Source organism: Podarcis liolepis (genome assembly GCF_965112155.1).
Source record: "Podarcis liolepis genome assembly, chromosome: 10".
Lineage (NCBI taxonomy): Eukaryota > Metazoa > Chordata > Lepidosauria > Squamata > Lacertidae > Podarcis > Podarcis liolepis.
The window spans coordinates 2,039,446-2,056,334 of NC_139562.1; the positions used below are offsets into that span (position 1 = coordinate 2,039,446).

The following is a 16,889-nucleotide window of genomic DNA, read 5'->3' on the forward strand; positions in this document are numbered from 1 at the left end:
CAACAGAAATGTGAATGTTGTTGTTTTTCCTGCCTGCCAGGTTCTCTGATAATGCCTTATCTGATTACTTTCCTGGTAGTCTGGCCATTCCTTTGAGATGGTGATTTCCCAATTCCTGAGACAATGGGAAGGTTCCCTCACCCCCTCCCTCCTTGCAGAGAAAACATTTGGTCAGTTGGGGAGTCTAAATGGTTTCAGGACTGTCTTCCTGTGCTGCTCCAGACATGTGGTCCACATATCTAGGTATGCACTTGGTTGGTACATTTATGAACATTTATTGTATATTATAAGACCTTGTTACGGAAAATCTAGGTGCGAGGCTGCTCTGCCACCTAGCTCGTCGGACTGAGTCCGCGGGTCCCTGCGGAACAAAAGGAGCGCAGCCAGAGACCGGAGCAAGTTGGAGAAGATCCACGTTTGTTGTGCAACAGGTTCAAGGTGAGATTGAACCCTGAGGATGGGGTGGCATGAACTTTTAAAACTTCCCACCATTACCCCAGATACAGTTCAAAAGCATCATTGCTACATCACGATTACATCAGAAAAGGGGTGGGTTCTACAGGATTAACATGGAGTAGGGAGGGGGAAACATGCAGAGCTGGAACATGTATTGAAAGGCACATTCTGAGTACCGGTGGTAAGAGAGCAATGGGGTCTTAGTTTGCATAGTCTGTGACCCGGCCGAGCCTGGAGGAAGGGCTAGACTGGGTGATTTGGCATCAATGGGGTCCTTCCTGGGTGTACGTGACCTCTCACTTGAGGGTTTATGGAAGGTACTGGGCAGTCTTGAAGTCCTGAGTAAATTGAGCAGTTTGGCATTTAAAGCAAGAGAATTGGTGGTACGGGTGATTTTCTATGAATTTTTTTTAGCCCTTTAAAACAGTGGCAGCTAATTTGGGAAGCGAATTGCTACATTGTATCAATTTGGATGGGCTTAGCAAGGATACGAGGTGTCAGTTCATTCTCAGAGCAGGCAGCTGTCAACAGCTTGTGAGAAGGTGAATGAGGCCTGCAAGAGCTGACACTGCAGACCAAATGCATTGTCTTGATTGGCTGGAGGCTGCGTTTGGTGCAGGCTGATTGGTCAGGACACTCCTGTAGGCAAATAGTCTGTTCATTCATAAAATACGCTACTCGCTCCTCCGGTCTACCCAGGGAAAGGGCACTTTATTTGGGGGCTTGGGTTTCGCCTGGTGCTTAGTGCAAAAGAGTGAGGGGGCTGAGGGGTCCTTGTAGGGCCGGGCGCCCTTGAGGTCATCGCCTCGAACCCTCTGAAGGCTTCTGGGAAGGGGGTTGACAAACATGCCCCCCTTCCGTATCAACCTTAATTTTTTTATTACAGGATTCATCCATTCCAGCCTTTTGCATGATGAATTCTGCATCTACGTTAAATAAGCAGGGAGACAATTTAAAGCATTGTCATACCCCTATCTCAATTTTGAACCAATCAGTTGTTCCATATCCAGTTCTAACTGTAGCTTCTTGTCCCACATAGATGAGGAGACAGATGAGGTGATCAGGCACTCCCATTTCTTTAAGAACTGGCCATTGTTTGCTGTGGTTGACCCAGTCAAATGGTTTTGCATAGTCAATGAAGCAGAAGTAGACGTCTTTCTGGAACTCTCTAGCTTTCTCCATAATCCAGCGCATGTTTGCAATTTGGTCTCTGGTTCCTCTGCCCCTTCGAAATCCAGCTTGCACTTCTGGGAGTTCTCAGCCGTACATCAGCCGTACATCGGATCTGCACCGTTCGACTTTTATTGTGCGCCATGAGGGAAGGACTAACAAAGGGGGGAGACCTGACACAAGGCAGCCAACATGTCTCAGCCCCACTCACCTCACAGAGTGTTTGTTGTGGGGGAGGAAGGGAAAGGAGAATATTAGCCGCTTTGAGACTCCTTTGGGATACCAAATCCAAACTCCTCTTCTTCTTCCTGAACCCCTCCTCTGTGTGATGTGTCAATGATGTAGTCATGATGTAGTCTTGGGGGTGTTGTATGGGGGATTAGCAGCTAATAAAAGTTGGGGTCTTCTTTTGTTGGGGGCTTCGATCTTGTTCCACCTGGTGGCAGGTGGGAGTCCTGTGGGGACAGTCTTCAATCAAGACCAAGCCTACTGGCTCCTCTTTTGCTCTGCTCTTCCTGGCTGGTCTCCTTGTTTCTTGTCCAAGGGAGCCCTCAGATTTCTCCCTTAACACATGGAATCTGCTTCTTTCTACAATTGTATCGGCTGCTTTTCTGAGCCTCTTGGCTGTTGTGCAGGGACGGTGCCTGTGTCTGTTAACGGCAAAAACTGAGGGCTCCCTTGGCCAAAAACAAAGACACCAACCAGGATAACTTGGAGCAAAACAGCAGCCTGTAGGCTTGGCCTTTATTGAACTGTTGCAACAGGGTGCTCCCCTCACTCAGTGGCGTAGCGTGGGTTGTCAGCACCCGGGGCAAGGCAAGTAATTTGCGCCCCCTAACCTGTGGATTTTGCGCCCCCTAACCCGTGGAGCGCCCCCCCCAGATGTTGTGCCCGGTGTGGTCGGCCCCCCTGCACCCCCCACGCTACGCCACTGTAGCACAGAACACCACCCCTAATCCTGCAACTGCAAAAAGTTCTGCAACACAGCACAACAGACCATGCAAAAGGATCGTTGTTGATGCTTTTATTAAAAAAATGTAAACAACAGCCATCTTTATTTACACTATGAGCTAACTGTCTGAGATGGGTAAACCAATCCCAAAGGGCCCTTACAAACAGTAGATTATGCTACATTTTCCTTGTTTAAATCCACAATGTTTTGGTTTTTTTAAATGCACTCTACCTCCCCACCCTTATACCCTTTCCACCCAATACGGTAGATGTACACCTGATGCCTTTGTCACACATTACATGCACCCAACCCCTTCCCTGCAGACAGCTAGATTTCCCTCGCAATAAACGTGGGTGGGTAGGTAGGTGGGGGGGGGGGGACAGTTATGCAGCGGGGGTGCTATGCGGCGGTTCTCCCGTCCAGTTTGGCAGGGCAGTCAGATGTGCAAGCCTGCCTTGCAATGGAGTCGGTGCCCCGTCCCTCCAGCCTCGTGCTGGGAAGGCACTCTGCGTATGCCCCGATGCCCCCTTCCCCTTTCTTAACCGCCCATTCTCTTCCTACCCAGAGCTGGAATTCGGGGTTGCAAGCAAGTGGGGGCGTAAGCGAGGCCCGCCTCCCGCAAAACTTCCAAGAGGTCGCCCTACGAAGCCCCTCCGGAACGCAACCTGGAGACTAGAGCAACGAACGACGACCCCACCGGCCCAGGCAGGCGGCGGCTTCGACGGCGCTTTTCCCGCCCAGCGATGCCGACGCACCTTGAGGCTCCCCCGGGCGGCCACGTGGCCCTTGCCCGGCCCGGCGTGCTCCGCCGCCGCCGGCGGGCTACTGCTGCCTCCCGCTCCTCCGCCGCCCGCCTCCGCCTCGTCGGCGTCCTCCTCCTCCACGTTGACTACCACGTCTTCCTCTTCGTCCTGCTCCTCCAGGGCGGCCGCCGAGCTCTCCCGCCAGGGCGGCCTCCACGAGTTGTCGAGCTTGGGCAACGGCTGCGCAGCTGATGGCGAGGCGCTAAGGCGCCGGCTCCCCAGGCTGGAGCGCTTGGCCAGGCGTCGCGCTTGCATGGCTGGCCGCGCCCAGCTTGCCTCAGCGCGGCGCGTGGGAAACAGAAGCAGTGGCGGAGACGACGAGCCCCACCCCAACCAAGCCTCGATTGCTTGTCCCTTCCCTCTGGACTCGCGCCCCCCCAAATGTTGCGCCCAGTGCGGCCGGCACCCCTGGCACCCCCCACGCTACGCCACTGCCCTCACTTGCAGGAGAGTGGAAGGACCCAGAAAAATGCTGTGCAACGGCTTATAAAGACTTTTGAAATTGCCACCCTGTAGATCAAGACCACCCCCAGAAACATCATACATACATCACAGAAAGGAGGGGTTGAGGGAGGAGTTGTGGTGGTAACCTGAGTGTCCTGTCACCTGGCTGGTTCTTCCTTTCCCCCTCCCCATGAGTACTTTCCAGGAGACAAAGGGGAGTTTCCAGGTGGGGGAGGGGAGGATGTTGCAATGCAAACCTTGTAGGCGGGACGGGACCCACTTTGCAGCTGGATCTCCGGGATCAGCCCCTCCCCCGCTCTCCTGATCCCAGAAGGATAAGGGGAGGCGGAAAACCTTCCTCTCCCCCCCTCAATTCTTTCCCTCCCCTCCCGGCACATCCTCCTCTCACCCCGCCCCCACAACCCCAGATCCCGCCCCCAAACATCCCACCCCTTCCTCCTCCTCCTCCAATCCGGCTTCTGCTGAAGGAATGGGGGGGTGAGCACCCTCCCACCCTGCCTGCTTCTTCCGCAAGTGGAGCTTCCACTCCGGATTGCTGCTCTGCGGCGTAGCTCTAGAGGGGGAGGGCGCCTTCGAAAAGGGGAGGGAGGAGGCAGGGGAACCCCCCCCCGTGGATGTTGCAGGAAGGGAAAGGAGAATCGGGAGCGAGGAGAAAGAGGTAAAGGGGTCGCGGGGGGGAGGGGGGAGAAGAGGACCCAGAGACCCCGCTAGCGCCCCCAAGCGCCTTCCGTGGGGCCTGGATCCCGGCACGCTTGCTGCGAAGGGGCGGAGATGGGGCGTCCACCCACGAGGACTCCCTGGCCCCGTTTCCCCCGCGCAGGCATCCCTGGGGCGCGGAGAGAAGCCAGAACAGAGACCCCCCTGTCCCCCCTTGCTCGTCTTGGGGGGCAATAGGGACGGAGAGATGGGGGGCGCAAGGCGAGGGGTGAGCCAAGGGGGCTCTGGGTGCAGGGGAGCCCCCGGGATGGGAGGGGGGCCAGGGGCGGGGGGAGGAGGAGGGAGGAGACGAGGACCCAGAGACCCCGCCAGCTCCCCAAATCGCCTTTCGTGGGGCCTGGATCCCGGCACGCGTGCTGCGAAGGGAGCTTTCCTCGCAGGGCGAACCCCTCGCCCCGTTTCCCAGGCTCCGCGCGTCCCATGAAAGGCTTAAGGGGCGCGAGAGACGTCTGGATAGAGACCCCCCAGTCCCTCCCTTGCTCCTGTTCGGGGGGGGGGCTAGGATGGAGAGATGGGGCGCGCAGGGCGAGGTGTCAGTCGCGCTAGAGTGCAGGGGAAACTGCGGGAGAGAGGGAGGGGGAAGGGGGAAGGGAAGAGGAGCACTGGGGGGGGGGAGATAGGAAGACCAGTTTTTTGGGGGGGTGTCTCAATCATGGCTTCCTTGGGCAATCTTCGAAGGGGCCGCCTTGGCTTCTCCCTCAAGCCCAGGAATGCCCCCCTTCAAGGCGACCAGAGAGGGATCCCTGGAAAGTGGGGGGTCCTATCCCCTCACCCTTCTTTCCTGCAATCACCATCCTCTTCCCACCCCATAAGTCCCTGCCCTGTCCGGACGCAGCACTTCTGCCCAGTCCAACCACTGGTCCCCTGGAGAGGAGAGGAAATCCAGAGAGGAGGGGAGAGGGGGGAGGCCTTCTCAGAAGCGGCTCTTTGTTTCCGCAATCCCACCCAGGAAGCAGCCAGAAACCTTTTCCTCTCTCTCAGGCTTCCGTCTTTATTGTCTTTTCCACTGAGGATTAGGATAATGTACACCTGTCATCAGAAACAGGGGTGCAGAGTCCATGGAATGGCTCTCAGGATTGATACAGAAGTTGCACCTCAAAAGCATTTCTATTCCTCTTATTCTACATAGGCAATGTCAGAGTGACTGACAAGCTGAGATACAACCCATCATCATCCCATGACAGTGACTGCATGAATCTTCCCAGTCAAAGGACCCATTTTCATGATAGACAGTGCCTGGGGCTGGAGGCCAAAGACTATACAGGCCAAAGACTGCCAGTATTAGCACAGGTGAGGTGTGTGACCTTCCCAAATTTACAGACTGTATGTGAATGAGAGTTTGTGGGTGGGATTATAATTTACGGCAACCCTGTGATTTTCTCTGCCCATAACATTTCGTAAGCTAATATTGCAGTAAAAATTCCAAAATAACTACAAAAAATCACAAGATAATAATAATAGTACAGTGGTCCTTCAGGTAAAGAAGTGAATTTGTTCTGCAGGTCCGTGCTTAATCTGAAACTGTTCTTAACCTGAAGCACCACTTTAGCTAATGTGGCCACCACTCCGCTGACGCACAATTTCTGCCCTCATCCTGAAGCAAAGTTCTTCACTAAAGGTACTATTTCTGGGTTAGCAGAGTCTGTAACCTGAAGCTCCTGTAACCCGAGGTACCACTCTAGACGTTATAGTATTAGTATTTTCCCCCAGCCACTCTGGGCAGCTTCCAGTACATATAGTTAAAGGTAAAGGGACCCCTGACCATTAGGTCCAGTCGTGGCCAACTCTGGGGTTGCAGCGCTCATCTCGCTTTATTGGCTGAGGGAGCTTGCGTACAGCTTCCGGATCATGTGGCCAGCATGACTAAGCCGCTTCTGGCAAACCGGAGCAGCACATGGAAATGCCGTTTACCTTCCCGCCGGAGTGGTACCTGCCGTATTTTTCGCAATATAAGACACACCTAGTTTTGGGGGGAGGAATCCAAGAAAAAAAGATTTTTGAATCCCAGAAGCCAGAACAGCAAGAGGAATCTGGCTTCTGGGATACTGTGTGGCTGTTCTGGCTTCTGGGATAACAGCGCCTAGGGCAGCAGGATGAAGAGGCTAAGGCAGAAGCTAGGACGGGCGCCTCGCTGAAGGGGCGCTGCGCAGTTCTCCCTCTTTGTGCAGCCGAAGACTGATAAGCATAACAGGATCCAAAAATAGGAAAAATGTAACTCTGACTTAGCATTCCAAAACAGCACTCAAGTAAGAAACAGACAAGCAGAGTAGAGTAATATCAGAATATGAAGTGGGAGCAGGCGCATTTCAATACTGTAATTCATATATAATTCAATGTCAGAGTAACCCTGGGACTAGATAAAAAGCCTCCAGGTGGACGTGCCCCATCTGCCCTTCACTTTCCTCTTCCGCACAGGCAGAATCTGTCTTCTGGACTGTGGGATTCACGGTTGTTCTCCTCCTCTCCATCCACCAGGGCTTGACTTCAGGTGCAGCAGAATCCCCCAGCCCCCCAAGGATTTGAGACCCATCAGCTTTCCTCACCTGGTTTAGCCGGCCGGTTGAAGCCGTTGCTTGAACCCCTGTTGCATGCTGACAGCTTCTGGAAGCCACAGGTGAGACCTGAGTGCGGGGTGGGGACCAAGGGTGGAAAAATGACCCCAGAAGGTGCAGGACATGTTCCCCACCAAAGGAACTACTGCTCCCCAACACCCCATGACATCTAGATTCAGGTAGGTAGCCGTATTGGTCTGAAGCACTTGAAATAAAAAATTAAAAAATAGTCCAGTAGCACCTTAGAGACCAGCTAATTTTGTTCTAGGTATAAGCTTTCGTGTGCATGCACACTTCTTCAGATACACTGAAACAGATGTCACCAGACCCTTGTATATCGTGGGAGGGTGGGCTGGGGTTTTTCTCAGAAAGGTACTCCTACTACCATCTCCCACTACCCTTCACTATATGAAGAAGTGTGCAAGCACATGAAGTGTGCAAGCACTTGATCCCTAAGTGCTGTTGCTGTTGTTGTTGTTTATTCGTTTAGTTGTGTCCGACTGTTCGTGACCCCCTGGACCAGAGCACGCCAGGCACTCCTGTCTTCTACTGCCTCCCACAGTTTGGTCAAACTCATGCTGGTCGCTTCAAGAACACTGTCCAACTATCTCATCTTCCGTTGTCTCCTTCTCCTTGTGCCCTCCATCTTTCCCAACATTGGGGTCTTTTCCAGGGAGTCTTTTCTTCACATGAGGTGGCCAGAGTCTTGGAGCCTCAGCTTCAGGATCTGTCCTTCCAGTGAGCACTCAGGGCTGATTTCCTTCAGAATGGAGAGGTTTGATCTTCTTGCAGTCCATGGGACTCTCAAGAGTCTCCTCCAGCACCATAATTCAAAGCATCCATTCTTTGGCGATCAGCCTTCTTTATGGTCCAGCTCTCACTTCCATACATCACTACTGGGAAAACCATAGCTTTAAATATAAGGACCTTTGTTGGCAAGGTGAGGTCTCTGCTTTTTAAGATGCTGTCTAGGTTTCTCAATGCTTTTCTCCCAGGACCCTAAGGTGCTACTGGACTATTTTTGTAAATTTTTTATTTCAACTGTGTCAGACCAAAATGGCTACCTACCATGAAGAACAGTTATCTCCTTGCCTTGAATATCCTGCCTTTCAGTGCCAGATTAGGATAGTCCTCTGTCAGAAGACTATCAGGCAGGATCAGGCAGCACATCATCATTATAAAGAACCATTGGGGTGGGTGTTTCTGCCTGGGATTCCCATGTGCCATCTGCTTTCCTTCTGCTTCTCCTGCTCTCTCCATGCAATGTGAGGCATGTAGATGGAGGTCCATCTCCCAGAACAGGAGCTTCCCTGAGCACCCATTCAGCTGGCGCCAAGCACCAAGCCTTGTCACTAGTTCTCTGACTGACCCAGACCACAGTCCCCAGAAAAGACATAGACCTGGGTCTCCCAAAATGGTCCATATGGACCTCCTGAGGTCAGTGGGACTGTGCAGGTGATTCATGAAGATCTAGAGGTGGAAACAGGGGCAACCACTTGATTTGAAAGGCAGTCTCAGAGGACAACAGTATTCCAAGATCATGCTGTGTTATTAAAGATGATTGAGGATTATGAAAGGTTGCTGATGCATTACTACCATTTGACACCTTACCATTTTCATTTCCTAAAAATTGGGAACCTGGCTAGGACATGGGAGAATGTAGGAGATGTTTAAATAGGAGAAGGTGCTAATGGCGGTTGATGGGCCCTTTTTTCTGTGTTCTCTTTCCTGAAACCCAAACAGGATTTCCTTTCTGCCCACTCTGAAAAAGGTGATGGAGAAGACAGAATTGCAGGGGACAGGGCACCTTTCATTTCATTAGGAATAGCCATTAAAATGTGTGAAATGTGGAATATGCTTCACTGAATGAGGACACATAGTTCACATCAACGAACACAAAAAGGAAAGAACCCATTTAAAGGTGTGGAGTGAGGAAAGAGCTTGTGTTTCAATGCAAAACTTAGAAGACACCAGTGGACTCACACAGAGAGAAAACTCACACAGAGAGTATGGGAAGAACTTCAGTCAGAGTGGAAACCTTAAATTGCACAAACGGACTCACACAGGGGGGAAACCATATGAATGTATGGAGTGTGGAAAGGAATTTAGTAATAGTGGAAACCTTGGAAGACATCAACGGGAACACACAGGGGAGAAACTTTATAAATGTATTGAGTGTGGAAAGAGCTTTAGTGATAATGGAAGACTTAGAAGACATCAATGGACTCACACAGAGGAGAAACCATTTAAATGTATAAAGTGTGGAAACGTCTACAGTCAGAGTTGGCACCTGAGAAGACATCAACGTACTCACACAGGGGAGAAACCATTTCAATGTATGGAGTGTGAAAAGAGCTTTATTGATAGTGGAAGCCTTAGCAGACATCAACAGACTCACACAGGGGAGAAACCATTTAAATGTATGGAGTGTGGAAAGCGCTTCAGTCACAGTGGAAGTCTTAGAAGACATCAATGGATTCACACAGAGGAGAAACCATTTAAATGTATGGAGTGTGGAAAGCGCTTTAGTGATAGTGGAAGCCTTAGCATACATCAACAGACTCACACAGGGATGAAACCTTTTAAATGTATGGAGTGTGGAAAGAGCTTCAGTTATAGTGGAAACCTTAGAAGACATCAACATGCTCACATCGGTAAGAAACAATTTAAATGTATGGAGTGCGGAAAGAGCTTTAGTGATAATGGAAAACTTAGAACTCATCAACGGACTCACACGGAAGAAACCATTTAAAAGTATGGAGTAAATACTAAATGCTTCACTCAGAGTGGAAATCTGAGAAAACATCAGCAGACACACAGGGGAGAAACCATTTAAAGGTATGGATTGTAGAAGGAGCTTCAGTCAGAGTGGAAGCCTTGATTTATGTCAACAAACTCACACAAAAGACAACCCATATAAATATCAGGAAATTAGATAGAGGTTCACTCTTAGTGGAAGTTCAAAATCAACAGACTCATGGACAGGAGAAGCAGTTTAAATGAAAAGACTGCAAAAAGTGCTTTATTTATATTGGAGTGATTAAGAAACATCTAGGGACTCTCACATGGGAGAACCCATTTAGATGTATGGAGTGTGGGACGTCTTCCTCTCAGAGTCCACCCTGAGCAATGAATTCAGCAGGAAATCATTCCTAAAAGCATGAGGTATATTTGATGTTCTGGTGTTTATATGTTAAACTGTATAATAATGAAATAATGAAGGCAACATCTCACAATCATGAGTATAATTTTAGATGAAAGTACCTTTGGTTTTTGCACCAAACTCTGTCACCCCCCCCCCACCGCATGATCTCCAAGCACTGCTTCTTCACCAGAACTTCATCGCTGCCTCCTGCCCTGCGCGTTCTGAAGAAAACTTGAAATACTGAAATTGAATGGGAGATTTCCCCCAAGCCTAATTTCAAGAGGGGAAAGGAGGGGCTGCAGGGACCAGGGAAATCTCCTGGGGGGGTCATCTTCACTCATGAACCCCATGGGGCAACCCCAGAGCCCTGCTTATTCCAGGGTTTGGGAAAGAGTGTATTTTTCCATAGTCCCAGAAGTTTTGCTTTAATCATGCTACTCGGGAGTTTTCCTACCAGAGGACCACAGTGCTGTGGCTGTTGTTGTTGTTATGGACTGGCTGGTGGGGGGAGGCACCAGCTGGGGGACTCACAAGGGAAGAAGGCTCAGAGCCCAGGGACTTGTGGTGTGATGGCAATAAGCCGAAAGAGGGGAAAAGGGGAGATGCAGTATGAGATTCCAAATTCTTTGTATATGTGTGTAATTTAAATCAATAAAGATTATTTTAAAAAAATAAATCAATTTGTGGCCGGCCTGATCAAGCGTTGCTTCCTCTGGTTAGCCCCACTGGAACTCCAGTTCATTCCAGACCCTGGGGTCACTAGAGGACTGGTGGCTCCTCCTGGCAAATGGACTGGTGCACGCTCGATCACCGGTCCTTCCTTGCCCCCCCCCCTTGAATCCGGCCAACCGAAGGTCCCAACTGGGGTGCCATCTGTTGTAAACAGAAGCTGCCCTTCTTCCCTTATGGGGGACACAAGAGCCCTTTATAGAGTCCCTTGTGGGTTCTCCATCGGTAGGAGGAAATAACAGAGACATCCAGAGACTATTGAGAAGCAAAGCAGCTAGTAAGCCTGATCTTTATTGATCTGCTGCAACAGGGTGTTCCCCTGAGGAGGACCCCGAACCAAGGTGTGCCAGCCCTTATATAGACATTTTAAATTCCCTGACCTGGAGCTCCAGACCACCCCTGCATTCATCACAGAAGGGGCATAACCCAAGACCACCTACTACAAAAATCTTACCTACATCACAGAAAAGGTGGTCTACAACAGAAATTTGAATGTTGTTGCTTTTCCTGTCTGCCAGGTTATCTGATAATGCCTTATCTGATTCCCTTTCCTGGTAGTCTGGCCATTCCATTGAGATGGTGATTACCCAATTCCTGAGACAACGGGAAGGTTCCCTCACCCGCTCCCTCCTTGCAGAGAAAACATTTGGTCAGTTTGGGAGTCAAAATGGTTTCAGGACGGTCTTCCTGTGCTGCTCCAGACATGTGGTTGACATATCTATGTATGTGCTTGGTTGGTACATTTATGCACATTTATTATCTATATAAGACATTGTAACGGAAAATCTAGGTGTGAGGCTGCTCTGCCACTTAGCTCATCTGACTGAGTCTGCAGGTCCCTGCGGAACAAAAGGAGCGCAGCCAGAGACAAGCATTTATTCAGCTAATATTCTCCTTTCCCTTCCTGCCCCACAACAAACACTCTGTGAGGTGAGTGGGGCTGAGAGACTTCAGAGAAGTGTGACTAGCCCAAGGTCACCCAGCAGCTGCATGTGGAGGAGCGGAGATGCGAACCCGGTTCACCAGATTATGAGTCTACTGCTCTTAACCACTACACCACACTGGCTATCGACAAGACACTCAGGTTACCACCACAACTCCTCCCTCAACCCCTCCTCTTTGTGATGGGTCAATGATGTAGTCATGATGTAGTCTTGGGGGTGTAGCATGGGGGATTAGCAGCTAATAAAAGTTGGGGTCTTCTTTTGTTGGGGGCTTCCATCTTGTTCCACCTGGGGGCAGGTGGGAGTCCTGTGGCGACAGTCTTCAATCAAGACCAAGCCGACTGGCTGCTCTTTTGCTCTGCTCTTCCTGGCTGGTCTCCTTGTTTCTGGTCCAAGGGATCCCTCAGATTTTGGAATCCGCTTCTGGCTCCAATTGTATCGGCTGCTTTTCTGAGCCTCTTGGCTGTTGTGCAGGGACGGGGCCTGTGTCCACGGTCCTTGTCCTGGCCTTAGTCAGAGGCTGGGGTGGGGAGCTGGGATTTGGGGGGGGGGTGTCGTTTAGCTGCCCCCTTCCATTCCTGGTTTGAACAGACCAAGACCTAAAACACGGAGGGATCTAAGTTCGTGGGGTGGGGGAGGGAAGGGGAGGATGTTGCAATGCAAACCTTGTAGGCGGGACGGGACCCACTTTGCAGCTGGATCTCCGGGATCAGCCCCTCCCCCGCTCTCCTAATCCAGAAGGAAGAGGGGAGGGGAAAAACCTTCCTCTCCCCCCCTCAATACTTTCCCTCCCCTACCGGCACATCCTCCTCTCACCCCGCCCCCACAACCCCAATTCCCGCCCCCCATACGTTGCACCCCTTCCTCCTCCTCCTCCAATCCGGCTTCTGCTCCGGAAATGAGAGGGGGGTGAGCCCCCTCCCAACCTGCCTGCTTCTCCCGCAAGTGGAGCTTCCTCTCCGGATTGCTGCTCTGCCCCACAGCTCTAGGGGGGGCGCTAGGATGTTGCAGGAAAGGAGAATCGGGAGCGAGGAGAAAGAGGTAAAGGGGTCCCGGGGGGGAGGGGGGAGAAAAGGACCCAAAGACCCCGCCAGCTCCCCCAAGCGCCTTCCGTGGGGCCTGGATCCCGGCACGCGTGCTGCGAAGGAGCGAATATGGGGCGCCCACCCACGAGGACTCCCTGGCCCCGTTTCCCCCGCGCAGGCATCCCTGGGGCGCGGAGAGAAGCCAGGATAGAGACCCCCCTGTCCCTCCCCCACTCCCGTTGGGGGGCCGTAGGATGGAGAGATGGGGCGAGCAGGGTGAGGGGCCAGTCGCGCCGGAGTGCAGGGGAAACTACGGGAGAGAGGGAGGGGGGAGGAAGCGGAGCACTGGGTGGGTGGGGGGAGATAGGAAGAACAGTCTTTGGGGACACGTCTCCATCGTGGCTTACTTGGGGAATCTCCGGGGGGGCCGCCTTGGCTTATCCCTCCCGCCCAGGAATCGACCCCCCCTTCAGGGCGACCAGAGAGGGATCCCTGGAAAGTGGGGGGGTCCAGTCCCCCCTCCCCTTCATTCCTGCAACCTCCATCCTCTTCCCACCCCATAAGTCCCTGCCCTGTCCAACCCCAGAGCTCCTGCTCATTCTGGGGTTTGAGGAAGATAGCATTTTTCCATAGTCCCAGAAGTTTTGCTTCAATCATGCTTCTCAGGAGTTTTCCTACCAGACAGTGGCGTAGCGTGGGTTGTCAGCACCCGGGGCAAGGCAAGTAATTTGCGCCCCCTAACCCGTGGATTTTAGCACTCGAGTGCGAGCGCGCCCTCGGATTTTTCCGGTAACACTTGACTTTATAGAATCATAGAATCGTAGAGTCGGAAGGGACCCGATGGTCATCTAGTCCAACCCCCTGTGGTGGTGATGATGATGATACATTTTATTTATACCCCGCCCTCCCCAGCCAGAGCCGGGCTCAGGGCGGCTAACACTGGTAAAATTACAATAGAAACATAATGGGGGGAGGGACCAATTTAAAATACAGGTTAAAATGCAATTTGAAAAGCAGCCTCGTTTTAAAAGTAGCGCACAAATCAAAACTGTAAGGGGAGGGAAGACATAAGGGTCCCACTGAGTCCAAACCAAAGGCCAGGTGGAACAGCTCTGTCTTGCAGGCCCTGAGGAAAGATGCAGGACCACGCAGCTGACCTGTGCGGGGATCGAACCTGCAACCTTGACATCCCTATTTCCATAGGGTTCGGGTTTCCGAGTGGCTAGGGAAACCAAGCTGGATGGGGAGGGGAGGCCACAAACATGAGTCTGACCAAACTGCGGGAAGCAGTGGAAGACAGGAGTGCCTGGCGTGCTCTGGTCCAGGGGGTCACGAAGAGTCAGACACGACTAAATGACTAAACAACAACAACAACAACAATAATAATAATGTATGAAGTTACATTGAAAGACCTACATTGGCTCCCTGTACGTTTCTGAGCACAATTCAAAGTGTTGGTGTTGACCTTTAAAGCCCTAAACGGCCTTGGTCCAGTATATCTGAAGGAGCGTCTCCACCCCCATCGTTCAGCCCAGACGCTGAGGTCCAGCGCCAAGGGCCTTCTGGCAGTTCCCTCCCTGCAAGAAGTGAGGTTACAGGGAAGCAGGCAGAGGGCCTTCTCAGTAGTGGCACCTGCCCTGTGGAACGCCCTCCCACCAGATGTCAAAGAGAAGAACAACTACCAGACTTTTAGAAGACATCCGAAGGCAGCCCTGTTTAGGGAAGCTTTTAATGTTTGACGTATTAATATTTTTTTGGAAGCCGCCCAGAGTGGCTGGGGAAGCCCAGCCAGATGGGCAGGGTATAAATAATTTATTTTTATTTTTATTTGACACCCCCCAAGCCAAGGAGATAAGTAACTCTACAACTTCACAAGTCATCTGAAGGGAAGTTTTTTTAAATGTTTCATGTTTTATTATATTTTTATCCAAGGTGACTGGGGCAGCCCAGTCAGATGGGAAGGGTATAAATAATAAAATTATTACTATTATTATTATTATGGAATAGGGCGTCTCAATTTTCTTTGATGAAATGTTGCAAGGTATTCCGATTAATGCTTTTTATAGGATATTGGACACGGTGCGAGTTTATGGCTGCCAAGTATTGGCCTGAAAGGAAGCGCAGCCGGCGTCAGGGAACTGCTGGAGGATGGAGCTTGCAAGTGTTAGAATGCAAAACGCGGACAGGTTCAGGCACGCAAGAAGGTGGGGTAAAGGGGAGCCCGGATGGCTCAGTTTAAGAGCACGGCGCTGATAAGGCCAAGGTTGCAGGTTCGATCCCTTGTAGGGGGGCAGCGGCGTATTACTGCATTGCAGCGGGTGGGACTAGATGACCCTCGGCTCCCTTCCAGCTCGACAGATTCTATGAAAGCGCATGGAGCGCGGAAGTTGCATTGCAAATAGTACGGGGGGGGGCGGGCGCAAGGGTTGCAGAGAGAGAGAGAGAGAGGGAGGGGGGAACTGGCCCTCCGCTGGACAACTGACCCGGCCGGGCTCTGTTTCCCAGGGAAGCAAGAAGTTGCAATCCAAAGTTGCAGAAGCGCCCTGCTCCTTCTTCCGCGGAGGGAAACGCTCCTGCGGAGGCGAGGAGGCGACGAGGTGAGGCTTTTGTGAGGTAGGGAGAGGAAAGACGGGGGAGGGAACCCAAGGAGGATTTGCACGAGAGGGAATGAAGGGGAAACGCGCCTCCCACGCGGAGCACTTTTCCCCGGGAAATGCACGGGGTGGGGTTGTGGCTGATCCGTGCTGCGCGCTCGCGTCGTGCGGCCCAAAGTGCTGCAGGATCGCCAATGCAAGACCCCCTTTTAAAACCTCCCCCTCCCCCAGCTCTGGAAAAAAGGGGGGAAGGGGATGGCGTCAGGGTGCGGAGGCTGCCCGTGCCCGGCCAGGCGTCGGTGGCGGCGTCAGCGCTGCTGCAGCGGCTGCTCCTCCTGCGAGCAGTGAGTGGAGCGCAGCGGCGGCGGCGGCGGCGGGGGGCGCGCGCGCGCCAAGGCGCAAGGCTGGCGGTGGCGGCGGGGAGCCCGGCGGAGGAAGGAACTTGTCCCTTCCCTCTGGACTCGCGCCCCCCGCAGATGTTGCGCCCGGTGCGGCTGGCACCCCTGGCACCCCCCACGCTACGCCACTGCTACCAGAGGACCACAGTGCTGTGGCTGCTGTTGTTGTCATGGACTTGCTGGTGGGGGAGGGGAGGCACCAGTCTGGGGGACCCACAAGGGAAGAAGGCTCAGGTCCTGGGGACTTGTGGTGGGATGAGCAGAAAGAGGGAGAAAGGGGAGCAGACCAGAAGGGGAGATGTTGCAAGCTGAGGAGGAAACAGGGTTTGGTGAGCAGGAAGAGGCTGGGGCAGAGAGCAGTTCAGGCTCAGAGGGAGGAGAGGAGGGGGCCAGGAGACCCAGAGGAGGCCGGCTGCTGAAGCATCCAGGGAGACTCCCCCTCCTGCTGCGACCAGCCCATGGATTCTTGTAATGAATCCTCCCCAGAATGATTTTCTTATTCCAAACAATGCCCATTTTAGGAGGAATGAATTGTTTTCAGGAGTGGAAAAGGGAAATATCTAGATTGATATGGAGTGGCTGGTCTCCTTGTTTTTTGTCCAAGGGAGCCCTCAGATTTTGGAATCCGCTTGGCTGTTGTGCATGGACGGTGCCTGTGTCCACGGTCCTTGTCCTGGCCTAAGTCAGAGCTGGGATTTGGGGGAGTCGTTTAGCTGCCCCCCTCCATTCCTGGTTTGAACAGCACCAATACCTAAAACACGGAGGGATCTAAGCTCGTGGAGTGGGGGAGGATCTTGCACTTGTGGGGGGGACCCCTCTTTGCAGCTGGATCTCCGGGATCAGCCCCTCCCCCGCTCTCCTGATCCAGAAGGAAGAGGGGAGGGGGGAAACCTTCTCCCCCCCTCAATCCTTTCCCTCCCCTCCCGGCACATCCTCCTC

The 16,889-nt window shown here is 52.5% G+C and overlaps 2 protein-coding genes and 1 long non-coding RNA gene across 9 annotated transcripts in view; 2 read left to right on the forward strand and 1 right to left on the reverse strand.

Annotated features, from left to right (window-relative positions):
- The window catches only part of LOC310687051, a 26,472-nt gene extending 14,334 nt beyond the window's left edge, over nucleotides 1-12,138 (reverse strand). Inside the window, exon 1 of the long non-coding RNA XR_014516153.1 lies at nucleotides 12,079-12,138. This is a non-coding gene — a long non-coding RNA (uncharacterized lncRNA). The remainder of the gene's footprint in view (nucleotides 1-12,078) is intronic.
- LOC310686862 (uncharacterized protein) overlaps nucleotides 1-16,889 on the forward strand; it is a 41,325-nt gene that overhangs the window by 7,792 nt on the left and 16,644 nt on the right. For 2 of the 7 annotated variants that reach the window (XM_083461249.1, XM_083461248.1), the window contains exon 1: nucleotides 11,916-12,073. The exons of 2 other annotated variants lie outside the window; for them this stretch is intronic. The gene's annotated coding sequence lies outside the window, so the exon portion shown is untranslated. Of the gene's footprint in view, nucleotides 1-7,038; nucleotides 7,178-11,915; nucleotides 12,074-12,816; nucleotides 12,975-13,067; nucleotides 13,235-16,889 lie in introns of those variants that run through there. 3 more of the 7 variants (XM_083461251.1, XM_083461250.1, XM_083461254.1) reach the window with 3 other exon arrangements.
- Nucleotides 3,814-16,889, forward strand: part of LOC310686881 (uncharacterized protein) — an 83,937-nt gene continuing 70,861 nt past the window's right edge. Inside the window, exon 1 of the mRNA XM_083461353.1 lies at nucleotides 3,814-4,504. The gene's annotated coding sequence lies outside the window, so the exon portion shown is untranslated. The remainder of the gene's footprint in view (nucleotides 4,505-16,889) is intronic.